This window comes from Pinus tabuliformis, chromosome 1_1, assembly GCF_031772625.1.
Source record: "Pinus tabuliformis cultivar Carrire ecotype Pingquan chromosome 1_1, CPIR1, whole genome shotgun sequence".
In the NCBI taxonomy this organism is placed as follows: Eukaryota; Viridiplantae; Streptophyta; class Pinopsida; order Pinales; family Pinaceae; genus Pinus; species Pinus tabuliformis.
Genome location: NC_142297.1, coordinates 630,834,009 through 630,855,295, shown reverse-complemented (window position 1 = coordinate 630,855,295; position 21,287 = coordinate 630,834,009).

Here is a 21,287-nt window from a genome sequence, read left to right as displayed (position 1 = left end):
TTGTGCCAATTCGACCGATGAACACCAATGGTTCGTCGGATCATGATAACCAGAACTTTGTTGATAGACTCAACCAAACCGTTGGCTTGCGGATAATAAGGAGTAGAGCTATCGTGGCGCAAACCAAGCTGGCTTGTAAGCTCAGTCATCATGATGTTTCGAAAATGGCTCCCATGGTCAGTGATGATTGCTTGTGGGACACCAAACCTAGTTATGATATGATTGAATACGAAAACTGCAGCTGTTTTGCCGCTTGCGTCGAATGTAGGCATCGCCTCGGCCCACTTAGTAAAATAATCAACCGCAAGGATGATATACGCATGCCCCCCGGCCGAGTGAGGGTTACAAGTAATAAAGTCGATACCCCATTTGGCGAATGGACCAGCGGCAATTATAAGGTGGAGAGGAGCAGGTGGAGCGCGCATCTTACGATCAAACACTTGACAGTTGTGGCATTTCCTGACGGCAATGATACAATCCTTAAACATATACGGCCAGAAATAGCCAGCGCGCAACACCTTCTGAGCTGTGGCATACCCAGACATATGACCGCCACATGCTCCAGAGTGACAATCATTCAAAACTCTCTCAGCCTCTTCGTGAGTTAAACAACGTCGAAAAACTAAGTCTGCCCCCCGGCGATAAAGTGTATCTCCAATAATTCTGTATGGCTGGGATTGAAACCGAATTTTTCGACGTTCCGCTTTGGAAGCTTCAGGCCGAAAGGTTTGGGTTTGGAGATAGATGATTATATCCCCGTACCACGGATCTACAGTACTGATAAGAAACAAAGATTCGTCTGCAATGGACTCTTCTGCCACAGTCTCTATGTCAGCACTAGGGAAATCACACATCAATTCCGCGAAAACTAAGGATTTCTTAGACTTGGACTTCTCGAACTCCAAGTCGAACTCTTGCAGGATAACAATCCATTTAGAGTACTTGCCCCCTAGCAATTGTTTTGTCAAGATATAAATCATAGGGTTGCAATCCGAAATAACTGTAGTTTTACGGAGAAGAATGTAGTGACGAAAACGCTGGACAGCTTGAACGGCTGCCAGGGCCAATTTCTCCACATGCGAATATTTTAGCTCAGTGGGATTCAAGGTCCTACTAAGATAATATATCACATGCTCCGCTCCGAATTCATCTTCTTGAACTAACACCATTCCAATGGTGGAATGCGAAGCTGCGAGGTATAAGAAGTAGTCTTGGTTGTAGTTGGGAGGATGCAACAACGGTGCATGGGTCAACGCGTGTTTAAGTGCATCAAAAGATTGTTGGGCAATCTCGTCCCAAAAGAATTGTGCGTTCTGTTTCAACAACCGTGTAAAACCTTTAGTGACCTCGGCGTAGTTTGGGATGAATCGGCGTAAAAAGTTCGCTTTCCCTTGCAAACTTTGGAGTTGGCGCAAACTCGAAGGAGGAGGCAATTTGATGATAGCCTCGACTTTCGAGGGATCGACGCGAATGCCGGCTTTTGAAACAACAAATCCCAGCAATCGACCTGTTTCTATACAGAAAACACACTTGTGGGGATTCAACCGAATTCGATAATGCCTACACCTCATAAAGATTGCTCGTAGATGGACAAGGTGATCAGCTCGATGTAAAGAATGAGCAGGCAAATCATCGAGATAGGGTTGCACAATGTGCTTGATGTCATGAAATGCATAAGACATCGCCCGTTGAAAAGTAGCCCCGGCATTCTTAAGCCCAAAAGGTAATTTGCAATAAGCAAATGTCCCCCATGGACAAATGAATGCCGTTTTTGGTTGGTCGGCAGGTAGAATATTGATTTGATTATAGCCCGAAAAACCATCCATAAAGGAAAACATTTCACTTCCGGCACAATCATCAATAATTTGATCGATATAAGGCGTAGGATAGTTGTCTTTTGGACAAGCTCGATTTATATCCCTATAGTCGATACAGATTCTTATTGTTCCTTGTTTCTTGTTGACTGGAACAATATTCGATACCCAATCCGTTAACGGGATCGGATAAATGAAACCTGCTTTCAACAGCTTTTCGACTTCTGCTTTAATCGCAGCCGCTTTTCGAGGGTGAATCTGACGCAACCGTTGCCGGACGGGTTTAGCATCCGGGTAGGTCTTTATTTCATGAACAACAATGGCAGGATCGATTCCTGGCATTTCCTCGTAAGACCAGGCAAACACATCGCGGAATTCTTGGAATAGGGCCTTGTAAATTTGGATTTCTTCTTCAGTACATGCGGCACCTATATGAATGTTCTCCTCGATTCCGGGCTTCACTGAAATATCAATGGGAATAGTACGAGAAATATTCCCTAAATTCAGCTCTGAATCAGAATGTTTCGTTGGATCCTGAGCGTCTTTGACATATTCAGCGGTAAAGATAGATGAAAAATCATTTTCAAATGCATCATCCTTAGGTAAAAACGAAGATCTGTGATGGAGATCCTCCCATGGTAGATCATCTACACTTAGGATTTCGCGAAGTTGTTCGTCAGATGACACGACTTCGGGAAACGCTATCCGTTCTAAGGTTGAGGTGAAAAGTGATTCTTCACTGACCACATTCATTTGGTCGATTTCGGTTGAATGCGAGTCGGTAAAAGACATGACAGCTTCATAAGCAATTTCATATGGACTCAAAGGCATAGCATCACCGAATGAGTCTATCTCAGAGTCAGATGGGACAATCCAAGGATCGTCATAAACAATGTTTTCTGATGTAATCATATGAATTGTCGCAAATGAAGGATCTACGTTGAGTGGAGGGAGAGGAAAAGTTCCCAGTAAACCGGAATCCTTAACTAAACCTACACCAACGTCCCTATAAGGGATTGTCGTCTTACCGACATGCTGGATACTCTCTGAAGAGGCTGGGTCGGATGAAAAGTATGTCAGCTGATCAATAGTCACGATCTTACCGTTATGTGGAAACTTGATTATTCTGAAGACCGATGAAACAACCGCTGTCATAGCATATGACCAACTTCGACCCAAAAGAAGGTTGTAGTCTAGAGGGGCATCAACCACTTCCACATCCAGACTAACGGTTTTACCTTCTACCCCTATAGGCAATTCTTGTAGAATACCAAACGGACGGAACCCACGGCCATCAAAGGCCTTAAGGATGGTGGGGGATTGGTTCAACGAAGGAGAACCAAGGGATCTCCAACATTGAATCGACATAATACACGTAGAAGCTCCCTCATCAATCACAGTCCGATGAATAGGTCTGTTTTTTACTATCACTGGAATTTGGAAAGCCATTTGATGGGGGAGACGCGGTGTACTATTTTCTAGATCGAAGATCATTAGATTTGGATCCTGAACATCAACAGCTCCGATAGCCGACAAAAGCAATTTTCGTTGTGCTGGGCATGATTGCAGCACTTCTAATGCCGACATTGCTGAGGGTGAAACAGCTAAGTCCTCAACAATGTTGTAATTCTGGGCTGCTCTCGCATGTGGATTGAAAGCAGACCTTCGAAGTACACCCTTGGCGGGCGGCTTAATCACTAAGTCTGGGTTAGGTTTTTCGATCTGTAGTGGATCGGAACCAGGAGCTGAGGTTGATGGGTTAGAGTGAGAAGATTCTGCTTCTTTACCATCAACAGGATTCTTACTACCATAATCTTGCGATCGAGTCGCAATCCTCACATGAGACATCATCAAAATGGGTTCTTCACTGGCATTCGAAGAAGAACCTATCATCTTATTCTCCTGCTCCAGAAATGGATTTTTTAACACAGCAGGAGTGGGAGCACCTTTGACTATTTTCACAACCTCGGCCCGATGAGGGCAATCTCTCGTAAAATGATCCTCTTCACAAATAAGACAAGGATATCGAGGTTTGCGCTTTTCGTCATTGGTTTCCTTCGGAGCCTTGTCTGCTTTAGCCTTCTTCTTTCCTTTCTTCTTTCCACCGTTTTTTGATTTGGCCGTAGATGTTTCTACAGCGTGAATATCGGCGGTAAGTTCAGGAGGAGAAGACTCTCCTGTCGGAGAATCAGGCAAAGTGATAATTGGAGTATTCTAAGCCTTGGAAGACTTCTTCTTACTCTTCGTAGTCACGATACCAATCATACCATCAGTGGCATGAGATCCCGAAGGAGCAGCAGCGATTTGATTCGACTTTGGAAGATCCGGAATCTTCTCGTGTAATGTACCCGACTGAGTGTAAACTAAGTCAAGGTATTGTGCCTGAGCAATGACTTGCTCCTCAGTAACTACTCCGGCCTTAGCTACATCTTCAGTAATCTTCGGTAATAATGATTTGACAAACCATTCAGCTAAGATTTGGTCCGGGATAAAAACTTTCACTAACCTCCTACGACGTCTCCACTCATGAATGTGATCAGAAATATACGTGGACGTCGATTGTTTTAGTGAAGTTAATAACTCCGTGCCGTTATCGTATCTGACCGGCAACTGAAAGTGAGTTAAGAACGACGTAGCTAACTGACTAAAGTTGTAAAAAGAGGCCCGTGGTAACTCAATGTACCACTTGGCCGCGAGACCAATGAGTGTACGTTGAAAAAGACGTAAGCGGATGGAATCATCTGAGATAGAATTCGAAGCACACCAGAGGTGGTAAGTCATCACGTGATTGGACGGATCCTCTCCAGACTTACCTTCAAACTTGGGTATATCACTGGGCAACTTGTTTGGCATTGGCGGCCAGAACGGAAGATATTGAATTGGATCGTTCGTTAGGCGCGTCAAGTCTGGTAAATCCAAAGTTGCGATAAACGGTAACTGCCGGTTAGGATCTCTAAAACTCTGGGTCACAATACCAGCCCCAGGAGGAGGATATCCAGGATAACTAGGAACAGGAGTCGCATTTGGGATATTATATCCTCCTGGAAAACCAGGATTAACCGGACCGTACTGGGGTTGTTGAGGTTGTTGATAAGTATACCCAGGATACGGTTGATACTGGTAAACCGGTTGTTGGACAGCTTGCCCATGTTGGTACTGTCCCTGGTACGGAGGTTGAACAAATTGAGGTTGAGTAGTAACAACCGTACTTATACCAGGCTGACCTATAGGCATCTGGACCGTGGTTTGAATCGTAGATCCAGACAACGGTAAAGATGTCTGAGGTGTGGTAACAGGGACAGTAGAAACTGGAGCCGTCGATACTCCAGAAGTAAGTATGGTGGATGTAGCGGTAGTTGCAGCAGCCATTTGGGATGGAGTGCTAGGTGCAATTGGCAGCTGAGTAACTACCGAAGCTACAGAAGTTTGAACATTTGGCTGGACAGGTTGCGGTTGCTGGGTTGGACCAGAAACTACGGGTTGTCCAGCTTGAGGAATCATCTGTACACTTGGCTGCAACACCTGTTGACCCTGTGATGGATCCCATACTAACATTCCAGGGGATTGACCCGTAACAGGTTGAGGATACTGAGATCCATAACTGGATTGAGGGTAGGATTGATAATTGTAAGGTGCAGTTCCCATACTTGGAACATATGACTGACCTTGAGGCGGTTGATAACCTTGACTCGAGTATTGACCTTGAGGTTGATAACCTTGAGGTAAATACTGATACTGGGGTTGACCTTGACCTTGAGGTTGGTACCCTTGAGGTTGATAACTTTGGGGTTGATAGCCTTGAGGTTGCCATCCTTGAGGTTGATATTGATACTGAGGTTGACCCTGGGGTACATATTGAGGCTGGGGTTGACCTTGAGGCGCGTATTGCACCATAGGTGCATACTGACTTTGAGGTTGCCCCCCAGACACGATTTGTGTACCTTGAGGTTGCCCCCCAGGCGGTAATTGCAGTTGCCCCCCAGGCGGTAATTGGCCACCTTGAGGTTGAGAAACGGGAACTGAACCTGACATCATGTAAATGTCTCCTACACCCAATGGTACATTACCACTGTTTCCAATTAATAACCCACGATCAACGGGTTGAGGAGATGCCCCTGCAAAGGTACCAGAAAGAGATTGATACCCAGTGGGAACAGAAGGACCGCCGTGTAAAAAAGATTCAGGACTTTGAGTAAACACGGACGACTGACCAGTCATATTTACAGGAGTGTAAATACCTCTAGGTGGAAAAGGAGTACGAGGTGGAGAAAAACCTACCCCTGAGTTGTCCAAATAATTGGTTAACGAAAGGTACCAAGTAGTACTTCTAGGAGGACTGTAAAAGATGGATTCACGCTCCCTTAGATCAATAGTAAGTTGACCTTCAAGGTTAGAGACACCTATATCCTCCTCTGGAGCAAGTTCTTCTATAGCAATCAAACCAGTAGGAAGATTTTCGGTGATAATTCTTTCTATTCTTGGTGAATCTGGAACACTAGAAGTTGGAGTAACAGGTTCGGAAATTTCAGGTTCTTCGCCTGTATCACTAGCAGACGAAAAATTACCGACAAGCTCAGAAACTGAAACAGCTTCGGGATTATACCCTGTCTCTAAACTTTGGTAATCTGGATGGACTACCAAGGAAGATTCTCCTTCTTCAGGTGAACCTACTCTACTGTCACTAGGAGGAGTTACAAGGACCTTTAAACCTTCTAAATTACCCGGGTCGTCTCGAGGAGGTGATCCCCTAAGTCTACGGGATCTTCTCAACAATTCGGCCACAGAAACAACTTCAGGAGACTGGCCCCGAAGTCTACGGGACTGTCTCGGTAATTCCGCCACAATTAAAGATTTTTAACTACAACACACGAAAACAAAGTAAAAATTTCAAATCAAACCACCTAAAGTCTTCTAAAGAAGCAAACAAATTTGAAGCACACGCCTAAAGAATCTAGAGCGTCAAACCAAACACAAACAGTAGTCTTCCGGACCAAAAGCGCTAGTTGGTGATGAAATCCAACCTCGCTGGATTCAGTACAGAAATGGCGGGTGGAACAGTTACCCCGCCAACCTGCTTAATGAATAGACCGGCACAAGTTCCTCCACTTTAACCGTCTCGAAGTGAAGTGAACCCCCCGGAAAATCCAAGTGAGTATAACCGACGTCTGCTCCAGGTACAGTGGGACCTTCCCTCCACCGTCACCTCGGTAGAACCCTAAAGATTATGGTCACTAAAGTTACCAATCACAACAATTACACCTGGGGGAACAGTCTAAACTCCGACAGCACGCAAGGGCAGAGTAACAAGCTCAATCCCCTTACCGGCTCCTTGACAGTAATCCAAGGTTTACCGATAAGTGACCCCTGGCTCCTCGACAATGGTTAATCCGAGGTTTACCGTTTGTAATACGTACTGTCTGGCGTCGTTCCCAACGAGGGGGGAATGATCCCCTCACTGGTTCGGACACGAGCTCGTGCTTCTCCTTTAAGAGGAGCTTTCCCAGAATGCAATTGAAACAATTGGATTTATTCTACTCAAGATAAACTATCTGTTTGGTTTTGTAGTCTTGGAGAGTTAAGTACTCACCTACTCCAAGACCCTAGCCTAAGCTATGTTGGTGTTTCAGAGCCCTAGAAAAATAAAAATTACTAGATTGATTTTAATTTAAGCGTTACTTTTAAGGTTGTTTCTTAAGTCAAAAGGTGATGGAAGTGAAACCAGTGGTGTGTTGACTCGACTCGAAACCACTACAAAATGCACCTAGGATGATTTACCCACTACTTTACTTTTTCGATGAATTGCTTAACTAAAAAGTTGAGAGAATGCACTTTTTATAAAAGCAACTTCTTAATTAAGGACAATCAAGGAAACAATTCGTTTGTCTTTTCCAAGCATAAAAACATGACCACTCTTTACTTGCACGAAAAAACTCTTTTTCTCTTTCAAAAACAAAAAGCTACTTGAAACAAGACTTTTAAAGAAGATGTTTTTGTATTTTTCCTATTTAACGAAAAACATAAATCTATTTTAATAAAAATCAATTGCAAACTATGAAATCTATGAAAATTCACTCAAAAAACAAAACAAATCAAAAGGAAATTACCCTAATTAATCCTAATGAGGCAAAGCCAACAATGATTATTCTAAGGTGTTTTACTTGATCACAATCAAATCAAGGACTAGCTTATTGCAGAACCAAAAACTAGTCAAAACAAAACTCTAATCTTTTTGTTCTTTTGTAAAATGGAAATCAACACTTTATAAACAAGTAATTCGAAATTTGACCCAAAAGACAACTTAAATGGCAAGCTGCTCACACAAGGAGATTTTACGACAGGCCCGACTTCTAAGAAGGCTGACAAACCAGAGAGATCTAAGGTTGGACAACTTTCTACCGTCAAAGTCACTACAGGACCTATTCAAAAATCAAACCCTAGGCCTAAACTTCGTTGAAATCCACTAAAACACTCAAAGCTCACAAAACAAGTTCAGGTGAAAATTTTTGACAGGGTACTAAAGGATCTGGGCAGAAAACACTGAGAAAAAAACAAAATCTAAAAGCAATTAAAGCAAAAATGGAGTTTTCCTAAATTCTACAGGAAGACGCAGGCAACCCGTTAGAACAGGCGCGGGCCCGCTCTGTGCAAACGGCAACAGCGCGTCCAAAGACGCACTGTGCAGAACTCAGAGGGTGCGTCTCTCTGGAAAAGTTAAGAAAAACCAAATCTAACTAAATCTAAAGCTAAGCCACCCAAATACTAATTCTCACAGTCAAAAACCAGAAAATAAAAATGATTTTCTCAGAGCAAAGTTCACACAAAGGAAAAGACTTTCTCATTAATGGATTCCCCAGCGGAGTCGCCAATTTGTCGTGGTGGAAAAAGTCGTTTGTGCGGGCACAACTGACCTCCCTAGGAGTCTAAACTCTCTAGCGACAAAAAAGACAAAATGGAGTGATCTTTCTTTAAATATACCTTTTAAAACATGAAAACTACAAGTGTTTAGGCTTACCTTATTCCAAAACGCTATTGTTGTAGTCCGTCCTTGCCGATCCGGATGAGCTCCTCCTTCACATCAATTCCTGCAACCACAAACAATCAAACAATTACCAAGCACTTGCATCTCATATAATAAAACATATATTCATCATGCAGACCAAGGAACACATGAAATAACTCATTAACACAAGCTATTGAGAAAAATAAACCAGTTTGTATTAATAACGAAACAAAGAAACTCTTACAACCTGGCCTTGGTGTTGTGCAAGTTCCTCCCAGGGTCCATCAAGGGTTTTCCTCTACTTTGACAAAGCTCACCCACTTCCAAGTAGAATCAAGCAAAGACAATCTCTCCTCACAAGGTTCTAAATGGGAGTACTAATTCCTGCAGCATTTACCCAAAGAAAATGTATAGCTTCAACCTCCTCTCCCTTTGGCTCAATGCCTTTATTTATAGTGCTGTAAAGAGGTTATTCAGGTCCACCATCAATGGGATAATCCCCCTCTTTGGGTGGGATAGCTCCCTTATTGATGGGATAAGTTCCCCCTTAATAGAGATACATGAACCAACTGGAGGCGCATCCATTTCATCAAACCGACCTCTAGAAAGTTCTAGAAGTAACCACAAGTAACTTTTTTAAGATCAAACTTGCGCATTTTGCCTTTTACAGAAGGACGCACCTGTCCTTTGACATACAGAGCGTCCAAAGACGCAGACTTTGTGAACATTGTGAGCGTCCCCGCAGGTAAGGCTTGAGAGAACCTGCGACCCCAGAGATAAACACATTTTTTACAAGACTTTCTCTCTTCTTTGAGTTTGAGATGGATAGCAGAGGCATAAGACTTGCCTAAAAAGGGTAGTATGACTGTTGATTTGAGCCATACTAACTGTAAGTAGTCATGGTGACATTTTTTAGTGTAACACATGTATACCCCATTTGAAACTCGCGTACAATAAACAATCTCTAAAACAAGATTCAATAGCAAGATGATGCATCAACTACCCCCCGCTTTTGTCTGAGGTATTCAAAGGTCTCCCTGGGCAGTGGTTTGGTGAGAATATCAGCAACTTGTTCCTTAGAGGGAACATACTCCAATTTGACCTTTTGTTCAAGCACTTGTTCTCGGAGAAAATGATACGTGATCGATATGTGCTTAGTCTTTGAATGCATGACAGGATTCTTTGAAATACTGATTGCACTTGTATTGTCACAAAAAATATAGATATGTGGAGTGCAGGTGATTTGAAGATCTTGCAATGTTTGCATCATCCAAAGGATTTGTGTGCAGCAAGATGCAGTAGCTAGATATTCTGCTTCAGCTGTAGATAATGCAATAGAGCTTTGTTTCTTGTTGAACCAAGATACTAATCTAGGACCCATGAAGAATGCACCACCACTAGTGCTTTTCCTGTCATCCATGCTTCCTTCCCACTCCGCATTAGTGTATGCATGAAGTGTGAGATCTGTACCTATAGGATACCATAAGCCATAGTTTTGAGTTCCTTGAAGATACTTGAATATTCTCTTGACTGCTTGAAGATGAGTTTCCTTTGGATTTTTCTGAAACCTTCCAACTATTCCCACTGCATGCATAATGTCTAGTCGGGTACCTATTAGATAGAGCAGACTACCAATCATGGATCTATAGGTTGGTTGATGTACAACTGCCGATTCATCATTTGTGCTGAGGCTGCATCCTGTCACCATAGGGGTACATACTGGTTTTGAATCCTCCATCCCATATTTCTTCAAGATCTGCTTGAGATATTTAGTTTGTGATAGAAAAATGCCATATTTGTTTTGTTGGACTTGTAAACCAAGAAAATATGTGAGCTCACCAAGCTTGGACATTTCAAACTCTTTCTGCATCACCAAGGCAAAATTTTGACTCATGTCTTCTTCATTGCTACCAAAGATGATATCATCAACATACACAACAAGTATTAACAACTTATCATTGTCAATTTTTATATATAGATTTCTATTAGTTGATCCTTTTATAGAACCTTGTTGATGGAGGCACTTATCCAACCGATAGTACCATGCCCTTGGAGCCTGTTTAAGGTCATAGAGAGTCTTTTTGAGTCTGCATACAAGTTTTGGATCATTTCCAAGAATAAACCCATCTGGTTGTTCAATATATGCTTCTTCATTTAAGTCTCCATTCAGAAAGGCAGATTTTACATCCATCTAAAATACTTTGAACTTCTGAAAGCTAGAGAGAGCAAGGAACATTCTTATGGCCTCAAGTCTGGTAGCTGGAGCAAAAGTTTCTTCAAAGTCTATTCCTTCTTCTTGCTCCTATCATTTATAAACAAGTCTTTCCTTGTTTCTAACCACATCCCCATTCTCATTTAGCTTATTTTTGAAAATCCACTTTGTCCCTATGACATTCTTATCTATTGGTCTAGGAACCAACTCCCAAGTGTTATTCTTTTCAATCTGCTCAAGTTCTTCTTCCATGGCCTTGACCCAACATTCATCTTTGCAAGCCTCTCTTACATTTTGCAATTCAATGGAAGAGAGCAATGCTAGATAGCTTGAAGCTTTTGAAATGGTTCTTCTTGTTTGTACACCTACCTCTTTCTGCCCCAAAATTTGAGATTCTAGATGATTCTTATAAACGTATCTGGATGGAGTCTTTTCTTCTATCCTTATATGTTCTTCTAGTGCCTCATGGGTTTCTTCTTCATCATGAATTGATTTGATGTTGACGGATAGTATTCACCATCTTCAAAATCTTTAGATTTTACCTGCCTAGGAGTGTTTCCTTCTTCATCAACCACTACATCAATACTTTCAACAATTTTACCAAGTCTTTTATTGTAGCATTTGTAAGCCTTGCTGTGAGGAGAGTAGCCAAGCAAAATGCCTTCATCTGCTCTAGGTTCAAACTTGCCAAGCTTTTCATCAGTCCTTTTAATGTAGCATTTCCTTCCAAAAATTTTGAAGTATTTTACTGTGGGAGTCTTACCACACCAAATTTCATTAGGAGTCTGAGTGTTGTTTACCCGGACGTTTGTCTTGTTGAGAATAGTAATAGAAGCAAATGCAGCTTCACCCCAGAAGGTTGCGGGAGTTCCAGACTCATCAAGCATAGCAAGAGCCATTTGTTGAACCATTCTATTCATCCTTTCCACAACTCCATTTTGCCGAGGAGTCCTTGCAGCAGAAAATTCCCTTCTTATTCCATGTTCTTCACAAAAATAAAAAAAATCATCTAAGGTAAATTCCCCTCCTCGATTAGATCTGAGGCATTTGATTCTGCGATCTGATTTGTTTTCAACCAAGGCTTTGAATGACTTTAACTTTTTGAAAGCTTCATCTTTATACTTCATGAGTCCTATCCAACACATCCTTGAAAAGCTGTCAATGAAAAATATGAAATATTCTTCTCCCCGAGGTGATCTCTTCCTAGTGGGACCACATATATTTGTGTGAACAAGTTCAAGTGGCCTGCTAGCTGATCCTTCCTTCTCAGGGAAATTAGTTCTAGTTTACTTACCAAATTAACATGATTTGCATATTGTATTTTCTAGAATTCTAATGTCAGGAAGATCACGAATTGCCTGATATTTGCATGCTTTCCTTATCTGAGAGAAGCTAAGATGCCCCAGTCTTTTGTGCCATAGCCAGTGTTCATCATTATTGCTTAAATAGCATTGTTGTTGTTCTCCCTTGAGTATGTATAAGTTATTTGGAGTTCTTATGCCTCTGATCGCTGTCTTTCATGTATACAGCTCACGAACAATACATCCATTTGATCGAAATATTACCTCAGTTCCTTGATCACACATTTGACTGACACTTAATAGATTGTGCTTTAAGCCGTCAACATACATAACATTACCAGCCTTGACCTTTTCTTTCAAACGAAAAAAGCCTTTACCTTTTATGAATGCAGGGGTGTCATTTCCAAATGAGACCTTCTTTTCCTTGTCTAAGGCACTATATGACTGAAGTTTTTCTTTATTACCTGTCATATGTTTCGAGCACCCACTGTTGATGTACCATTGATTTTCCTGTCCTTCCACATATAGGGCTATCCCACATCTTTCTGGTTGCGTTTCTTTATTTTTCAATGTTTTGGAATTCAATGAGGCTTGCTCCTTTTGAGTTGTTTGCCGAAACCTGATTCTGCATTCAGTATCTTCATGACCGAAGTTGTTACAGATAGAACATTCTATTTCATTTTCAAGAGCAGAGAAATTATTTTAGGTTCTTTTCATGATTCCTGTCATACTCCTTTTTTTTTGAGCTTCCCTAGTCATGATGGTCTTGTAGGCAACACATTGAGCATCTTTATGACCAAAGTTATGACAAGATAAACATTGGCCATTGAAGAAATTCCTGCGATTATCAAATCTACCAACCATATGATTGGAGCCATATGAGAACGATTTACCTGTGGTCGGTTGAGGCTTTTATTCATCCTTGACGTAGATTCCCCTGATAATCTATTCTTGAAGCAAATTGTCCCTGATTTACCTGGTGATCTGCATTATGCTTTTGCTGTCGATTGTCAACTTGTTCACTTCTCCTTCCTGCATCAAGATAACTTTTGGAGGTGGATGGCTTCTACGCTTGCTTCTGAGCTGGAGATGCTTCTTCAGAATATCCTAGACCGGTCTTGATTAGAGGAGAACGCTGCACTTTGATAATCTCATCTAGAGTTTCAGATCCTTTAGCAAATCGAAGATTAAGGGCTTTTGTTTTCTCAATTTCTTTTCTAAGTCCTACAATTTCACATTCTAACTCTTCATTGTGTTGATCCTTTTCAGCAAGTTGGAATGTTAGAGTATCTATAATCATATTCTTTTCCTCTAAACAAACTTTAAGTTTAGAAATTTCTTCATAAAGACCTTCTTCATTTATAGCATCCAAGAAATCATCATCTTCAAAAGCCATCAAAAGTCTATCATCATTGCCCTGTTCATCTTCATCACTATTTGACAATCCATCACTGTCTTCATGCATGTAATAGCTCTTCTTATTTACACTCTGTTTTCTATTCCGTCTAACAAATTCCTTACCTTTGTCTATTTTATCCTTATGAGTTCATTTTGTAGCGTAATGACTGACTCTCCCACAAGCAAAGCATTTGAAAGGTAGCTTACCTCTGAATCTTCCAGTTCCCCATTGAAGTTTCTTGACAAAATTTGATTCTTCCTCTTCTTCTGACACATGTCCTGCCTCATAGTAATCTCCTTTTCCTGAAGCCTTGAATTCAGCTTCTCTCCTGTCTGATGGTCCTCCTTTTCTCATCTCGTAAGCAGTTAGAATTCTGTGCAGATGTGACATGGTAAGGCTCTGTAGATTCTGCTTTTCTTCTATGGCAGAAACTTTTGAATCAAACTTAGGAGAAAAAGATCTTAGAACTTTTTCAACCAAAACAACTTCTTTTATTTCTTCACCCAAGTTTTTCATACAATTTACGATCTCATCTATACGTAGGAAATAGCTAGTCACACTTTCATCATTATGCATTCTGAGACTTTCATATTGAATTCTAAGAGTTTGTAACTTTGCTCATTTTACATGTTCATCTCCTTCATAGCTCAGAACGATCTTGTCCCATATTTCTTTTGCACTTTTGAGTTGCATAACCTTGACGAATTTTGATTGAGATAGACTTCCTAATAGAGTATTGACAACTTTTGGATTTGTTTCATACTACTTCTTACCAGTTGCATCTGCAGGAGTTGCTGATGGAAATGTGTATCCAGTTTCCACAATATCCCAAATTTCTGTACCAAGAGATTAAAGATAAGCAGTGATTCTTACCTTCCAATAGACGAAGTTGCTTCCATCAAAAATCGATGGCCTGATAGATGCTTCTTTTTCGTAGTTTCTCATGATGATAGATCTTCCTTCAAGCAATCAAGCTTTTCCTGAAGGACCTGCTCTGATTCCAATTGTTGAAAATAATATTGAGAGGGGGGGTGAACCAGTATTATCAAATTCTTTTTCAACTTATATAAAGATTAGCAGATCTGACTAATAAAACTTGTGTATACCTTCCTGACTTATAATTTATTTTATTCTTCAGATGTTGATCATTAATCTGTGTCAGAACCATATAACAGTAAGCAGGAATAGAAAAGTAGAGCAGACAGTCACACAAAAGAACACAAGATATAAGGTGGAAACCCAATGTGGGTGAAAACCACCTACTGCAATATGTCTCTATCTTCCTTCAATTAGAAACTTCCTTTTACAATGATTCTGTACTGGTGTAGTCTTATACTAGCACACAGGCTTCAACCTGCAGAAGTCTACAACCTTCTCTCCTTCTCTAGACTCTTTTGGAAGGGAGCTACAACCCCCTTAGCTCTTGTACTTGTTGAGGTACTAGTACGTAGGTGCTGACCTACAGAAGACTTCTCTTTTCTTCCAGGGACCACGTTTCATAAATTTTCAAACTGGATCCATGAATATCAATCAAACATCAAATAGATCTACAATCAACCAACTTCCTTGTACAAATACTGAATCAATAACTTCTCAGAACACAGTACTAGTAACCAGGCACCAAGTTAGAACCCTGAACACTGCAGAAATAGATAAAAGCAGCTAAAACATATTTCAAGGGAAAAGTCCACAACTTCACCAATAGAAACCTGTGTACATCCTTAGTATTCCCTTCTTTACCCTACGGGTATCCGCACCTCCTCTGTGTCGAACCTCTGGTATCCGTACCTGTGCTCTGCTGAGTCTGTGGGTATCCGCACCTCCTCTATGTCAAATCTGCGGGTATCCGCACCTGCGATGTGTCGAGCTTGCGGGTGTTTGCGCCTAAGCTGTGTCGAGCCTGCGGGTATTGAAATTTATTAGACTTCAATAATACCCTAGATTATCAAATTTACAGATCTGATCATGCGCCAAAGAGATCTTGACCCATCAGTAGATCCGTCTTGTAATGCTCAGGATTCTCCTTGATTTAGGTCCAGCTATAACTCATCAACCGATCACCAGTATTTCAGATCTTGCTCCTCTCAACATATTCAACACATTAGTTGCCCAACCAAATGATCTCCTTTCCTTTTTATAGTCTAGGCCTTACTCAAACCATGGTCCAAAACCATAGAGATCCAATACTAGGCACCCAAAACCTGGGTTCCATGCTTTAGATGCAAAACCACGGACCAAAACCATAGGATCAAAAATGTCAGACTGAATACCATGGACCAACCATAAGATTTCCCACGTGCATGCTTTTCTCTACATGAAAGTGCGTGTACTTTATGTCTGCACTTTTTTTTCGGAGAACCTGCGAACATGTCCGCAGCTTTTGTTCGGCGCACCTATGTATGTCCACGGCTTTGTGAACAGGAACCTGTGGGTATCTCATTTTCTACTATTTTGAGAGCTTGAGCTTGTGATCTGCTATTTGAGTGAGTTTCTATCAAGGACAACCCTTATGTCATTGAGCCAAACCTGTGTCATAATGCCAACATGTGGTCTTACTATCGTGCAGATAGCGGCAACAGAAGGTGAGAAGATTTATAGCAACCTAGAGCAAGGTGTGCTCAATAGGTTCTAGAGGAGAGAACCAGAAGGATGCGAAAAGACCAAGTGAGGAGGGCTTGGTGAGGTATCGTGTAGCAGAGGAAGACTGTTACTGCAGAGGTTAGGTGTAGCTCACTGAAGATCATAAAGGTAGTTCCACTGAAGAAGGGAAGTGGGTAGAATTTCCAAGGATAAGGAGAAGCATATGACCACAAGGTCATAAATTTTTGTGCCTTGGGAGTCTAATGTAAGAGCATCCAGCTCTCCTCATTAAAGAGGAATCCAAAGCGGAGGAAGCAAGGAGGACGTGGACCATCGAGCAAAATAGGGAAGTTCTGTGAAAGTAGAGCTTAATTGATGGAATGGATAAAGTCTCTCGAAGACTTATTTAATGTAATTAATCTGCCATATGTATGCGTATAGAGAATTTAGGGGTTGTTGAGGAAATCAAGGAGAGGATTGATTGGATCCTTTTAGTGATCCAATCCAATATTCCTGTAACGATGAACATGTGTGTTCTATATATATATCGTGAGACAGTAATAGATATAGGGAGTGATAGATAGAAAGTGTAACCCAAGAGTATTCACAATGTAGTTGAAGGAGAACCTGTTACTAAGGTTGAAATGCCTTAGAATGTAATTATGTCATGTATTATAGAAAAGTGTGTTTAGTGTTGATTTTATGTGCCTTTGTGTTATGTAATAATGTTGTTTCGTGTTATTTATGTATATATGTGTTAATGGTTTGAAATCTAGTGTTATAGAGTGTGTTGATTGACCATCGATCACCATAGGATCAATGGTCATCCAATGATGTCAATTATATGAATGTCATGTGTTTTCAGAATGTGGTAGAACTGTAGCTTTTAATGTAAATCCATCGAAAGCAATCGAAAACAGAGCAAAGGAGGAATAGATGCAACAATACACAAGAGTCATTTGATCTGGAAGATCAATGGTCTAGATGATGTCGGTGAGGAGCAAAGCAAAATATCGCATCGGCGGAGTTTATTACATAGTTTAAGTCCCACAAGTGAAAAACCAAACTTACACTAAGAGTCGGCACAAAACATAGTTGAATTTGAAATCTGGACTTGAAAACTTATAAAGGGTGGCCTAAATCCATATCGGGTCTGTAAGGATATCGAATCAACGCCTTAGAGAAGACAATGCCTCACCTTGAGGTCTTGCGAAATGCAATCATGTGATTTAATCTCAACCGTAGGATCATCAACCTGATCGATGTTCAAGATGTGATCGCAAATTGCAATCGGAGGAGTTAAGGGCTAGCGGTTATTGGAATGCCAATGTGCCGATATGCGATTACGCGATATCGCCGACCGTCGATCGGAGGTATCAACATTTCGGAGATCGAAGGAGTGCTACGATAAAGGTTTGAAGTGAGAGGCAGACCCGATGATATTGATGAATGTGGGCATATATTTTTTGAGTTCCGGCTTATGTGTTTCGGCAGGATTTTCCTTTGTATTTCCTTTGTTCCCGTTATTTCCAATATATATATTGTCTCAGGGTTTTTAAGGTAAAAGCAGGTTAAGGAACACTCATGATAGTATAATGGCTCCGATAAATGTTATATGGTCCAATTTAAAGGCTAAATACCTCAATAATGCTTTCTATAGGCTTTGTGGCCATAATCCACAGTTCTTAGGATCGAATATTGTTATGAAAGGGAAAATTGGTTGTACCCCCATTTCTCTTTTCATCAAGTGGTATCAGAGCAAGGAAAGGATTTCTTGTGAGAAGGAAGAGGGGAAAAGAGGTACAGTTATATTAAAGCTGGAGAGTTTGTGGTCTTACTGTCGTGCAGATAGTGGCATCGGAACGTGAGAAGATTTACAGCAACCTAGAGCAAGGTGTGCTCAATTGGTCCTAGAGGAGAGAACCAAAAGGATGCCAAAAGACCGAGTGAGGAGAGCTTGGTGAGGTATTATGTAGCAGAGGAAGACTATTACTGTAGAGGTTGGGTGCGGCTCACAGAAGATCATAAATGTTGTTCAATTGAAGAAGTGAAGTGGGTAGAATTGCCAAGGATAAGGAGAAGCGTATGACCATGAGGTCATAAAGTTTTGTGCCTCATGAATCTAATGCAGGAGCATCCGACACTCCTCATTAAAGAGGAATCCAAAGCAGAGGAAGCAAGGAGGACGTGGACCATCGAGCAAAATAGGGGAAATTCTATTAAAGTAGAGCTTAACTGATGGAAAGGATAAAGTCTCTCGAAGACATTTAATGTAATTAATCTGCCATATGTATGCGTATAGAGAATTTAAGGGTTGTTGAGGAAATCAAGGAGAGGATTGATCGGATCATTTCATTGATCCAATCCAATACTACTATAATGATCAACGTGTGTTATATATATATATATATATAGATAGATATATAGATATATATATCGTGAGACAGTAATAGATATAGGGAGTGATAGATAGAAAGTGTAAACCCGAGAGTATTCACAATGTAGTCAAAGGAGAACCTGTTACTAAGGTTGAAATGCCTTAGAATGTAATTATTCTGTGTATTATAGAAAAGTGTGTGTTTAGTGTTGATTTTATGCGCCTGTGTGTTATGTAATAATGCCGTTTTGTGTTATTTATGTATATATACGTTAATGGCTTGAAATCCAATGTTATAGAGTGTGTTGATCGACCATTGATCACCGTAGGATTGATGGCGATCCAATGATGTCAATTATATGAATGTCATATGTTTTCAGAATGTGGTAGAACTGTGGTTTTTAATGTAAATCCATCAAAAGCAACTGAGAACAAAGCAAAGGATGAACATATGTAACAATGCACAGAAGCTGTTTGATCTGGAAGATCAATGGTCCAGATGATGTCACTGAGGAGAAAAGTGAAATATCACATCGGTGGAGTTTATTACATAGTTTAAGTCCCACAAGTGAAAAACCCAACTTACACTAAGATTCGGCGCAAAACACGGGCGGATTTGACATCTGGACTTGAAAACTTATAAAGGGTGGCCTAAATCCATATCGGGTCCATAAGGATATCAGATTGGTGCCTTAGAGCAGACAATGCCTGGCCTTGAGGTTTTGTGAAATGTGATCGCATGATTTAATCTCAACCGTTGGATCGTGAACCTGATCGATGATCAAGATGTGATCGCAAATCACAATCGAAGGAGTTAAAAAGGCTAATGGTTATTGGAATGCCGATGTGCCAATATGCGATTACACGATATCGTTGATTGTCAATCAAAGGTATCGACATTTTGGAGATCGGGGGAGCGCTATGATAAAGGTTTGAAGTGAGAGTTGGACCCGATGATATTTATGAATGCAGGTGTATAGTTTTTGAGTTCCATCTTATGTGTTCCGGTGGGGTTTTCCTTTGTATTTCCTTTGTTCCCATTATTTCTGATATATGTATTGTCTCAGGGTTTTTATGGTAAAAGTGGGTTAAGGAACACTCCTAATAGTATAATTGCTCTAGTAAATGTTATATGGTCCTATTTAAAGGCTAAAGACCTCAATAATGCTTTTGATAGGCTTTGTGGGCCATAATCCACAGGCCTCAGGATCAAATATTGTTATGAAAGGGAAAATTGGTTATACCCCTATTTCTCTTTTCATCATCATCTCCTAGGGTTAGGTTTTAGGATGTTTAGGGTTTTCCATTGTTTCTCAATAATAAATAGGCCTTTGAACCTCATTATAACACAGTTTAGAGGCATGTAGCTACCACAGCTCTTCTTAGAAATAAGCTACCATCGCCCAAGCTAGTCTTATTTCCATTTTGTTTGTAAGCATATTTCATTATTTGATATTAATGAAATGAAGTGTTATTTCTATTGCATATTAGTATTTATGGTTATATCTGTAATTTGTTGCATTCCTATTTAAATTCGGATCAGCAAGGAAATCAAGAAAGATGATCAACTCTAATGTAATGACAAAGCTGTTGAAAATAGCAACAAGAAATTCTAAATATAGAAGTGCTAAATTTAGTACTACTATAAATAGCATTTCGGGATACCTTCCTATTTTAATTAGTCCCTAAACTAAAATAGAGAAGTTAAAATTCACATTTGATGTTAGCAGTTGTTTGTAAAATAATTAATTAATTCACCATGAATTAATTAGTTGTAGAAAATCAAACATGAAGTCTATGTGGGGATATGCAACAGTTTCTCCATTAATTGAGGAATTTATCCATCAGTCAAAGAGATAAGGATGAGTTGTAATTTGAGTTGTAATTAGTCGGTTTAGTTAACTCAGTCAAGTCCAGTTAGATTAATTCAAATAGTTTGTTGAATTAATTGTGAGTTCAATTAGTTAATGCATGCATGCATGTATCTGCTGCACTTCATATAACTAAATATTCTCTCATAAATAACTCATGCACGTTAGTTAAGATAGAGACCCAATTGAGATCAGATGGAGGGACGATGTACTATCAGTTGCTAGAATATTCCATTGTAAATATCCCTTGCATGTAGAAGGAATTCTTTCCTTGAGGATTGCGCAGTTACTTCTTTAGTTTTTGTTAGTGTCATGAGGCCAATTCACACATGTGGCATCACTAGACCCCAAGAAAGATTGCGCAAGGAAATAGGAGGCTTGGAGGGCTTGAGGAGGACATATACAGTGTCTATTCAGTTTATGAGCTGTATTTTTTTATTGCAGAGAGAGCAAGATAGATTGAGAGCAGATTCTTTTTGTAACTCGAATATATTTCCACTTGTATGATAATACAGAGATTGGGGTTTTAGGCTAAGGCTTTCCCCGGGTTATTTCTTCTGTGTTATGTGTGATTGATTTCTCATTCTCAGTTATATGTGTTCTCATTGATCTTGCTCAATTCGATTAAGCTTCCACAAAGTTTGTTGTAGAAGTAGATCTTGTATTTTGCTTTATTCTATTGCATAATATACTGACCTACAATGGGAATTTCTACATGGTATTAGAGCAAAGG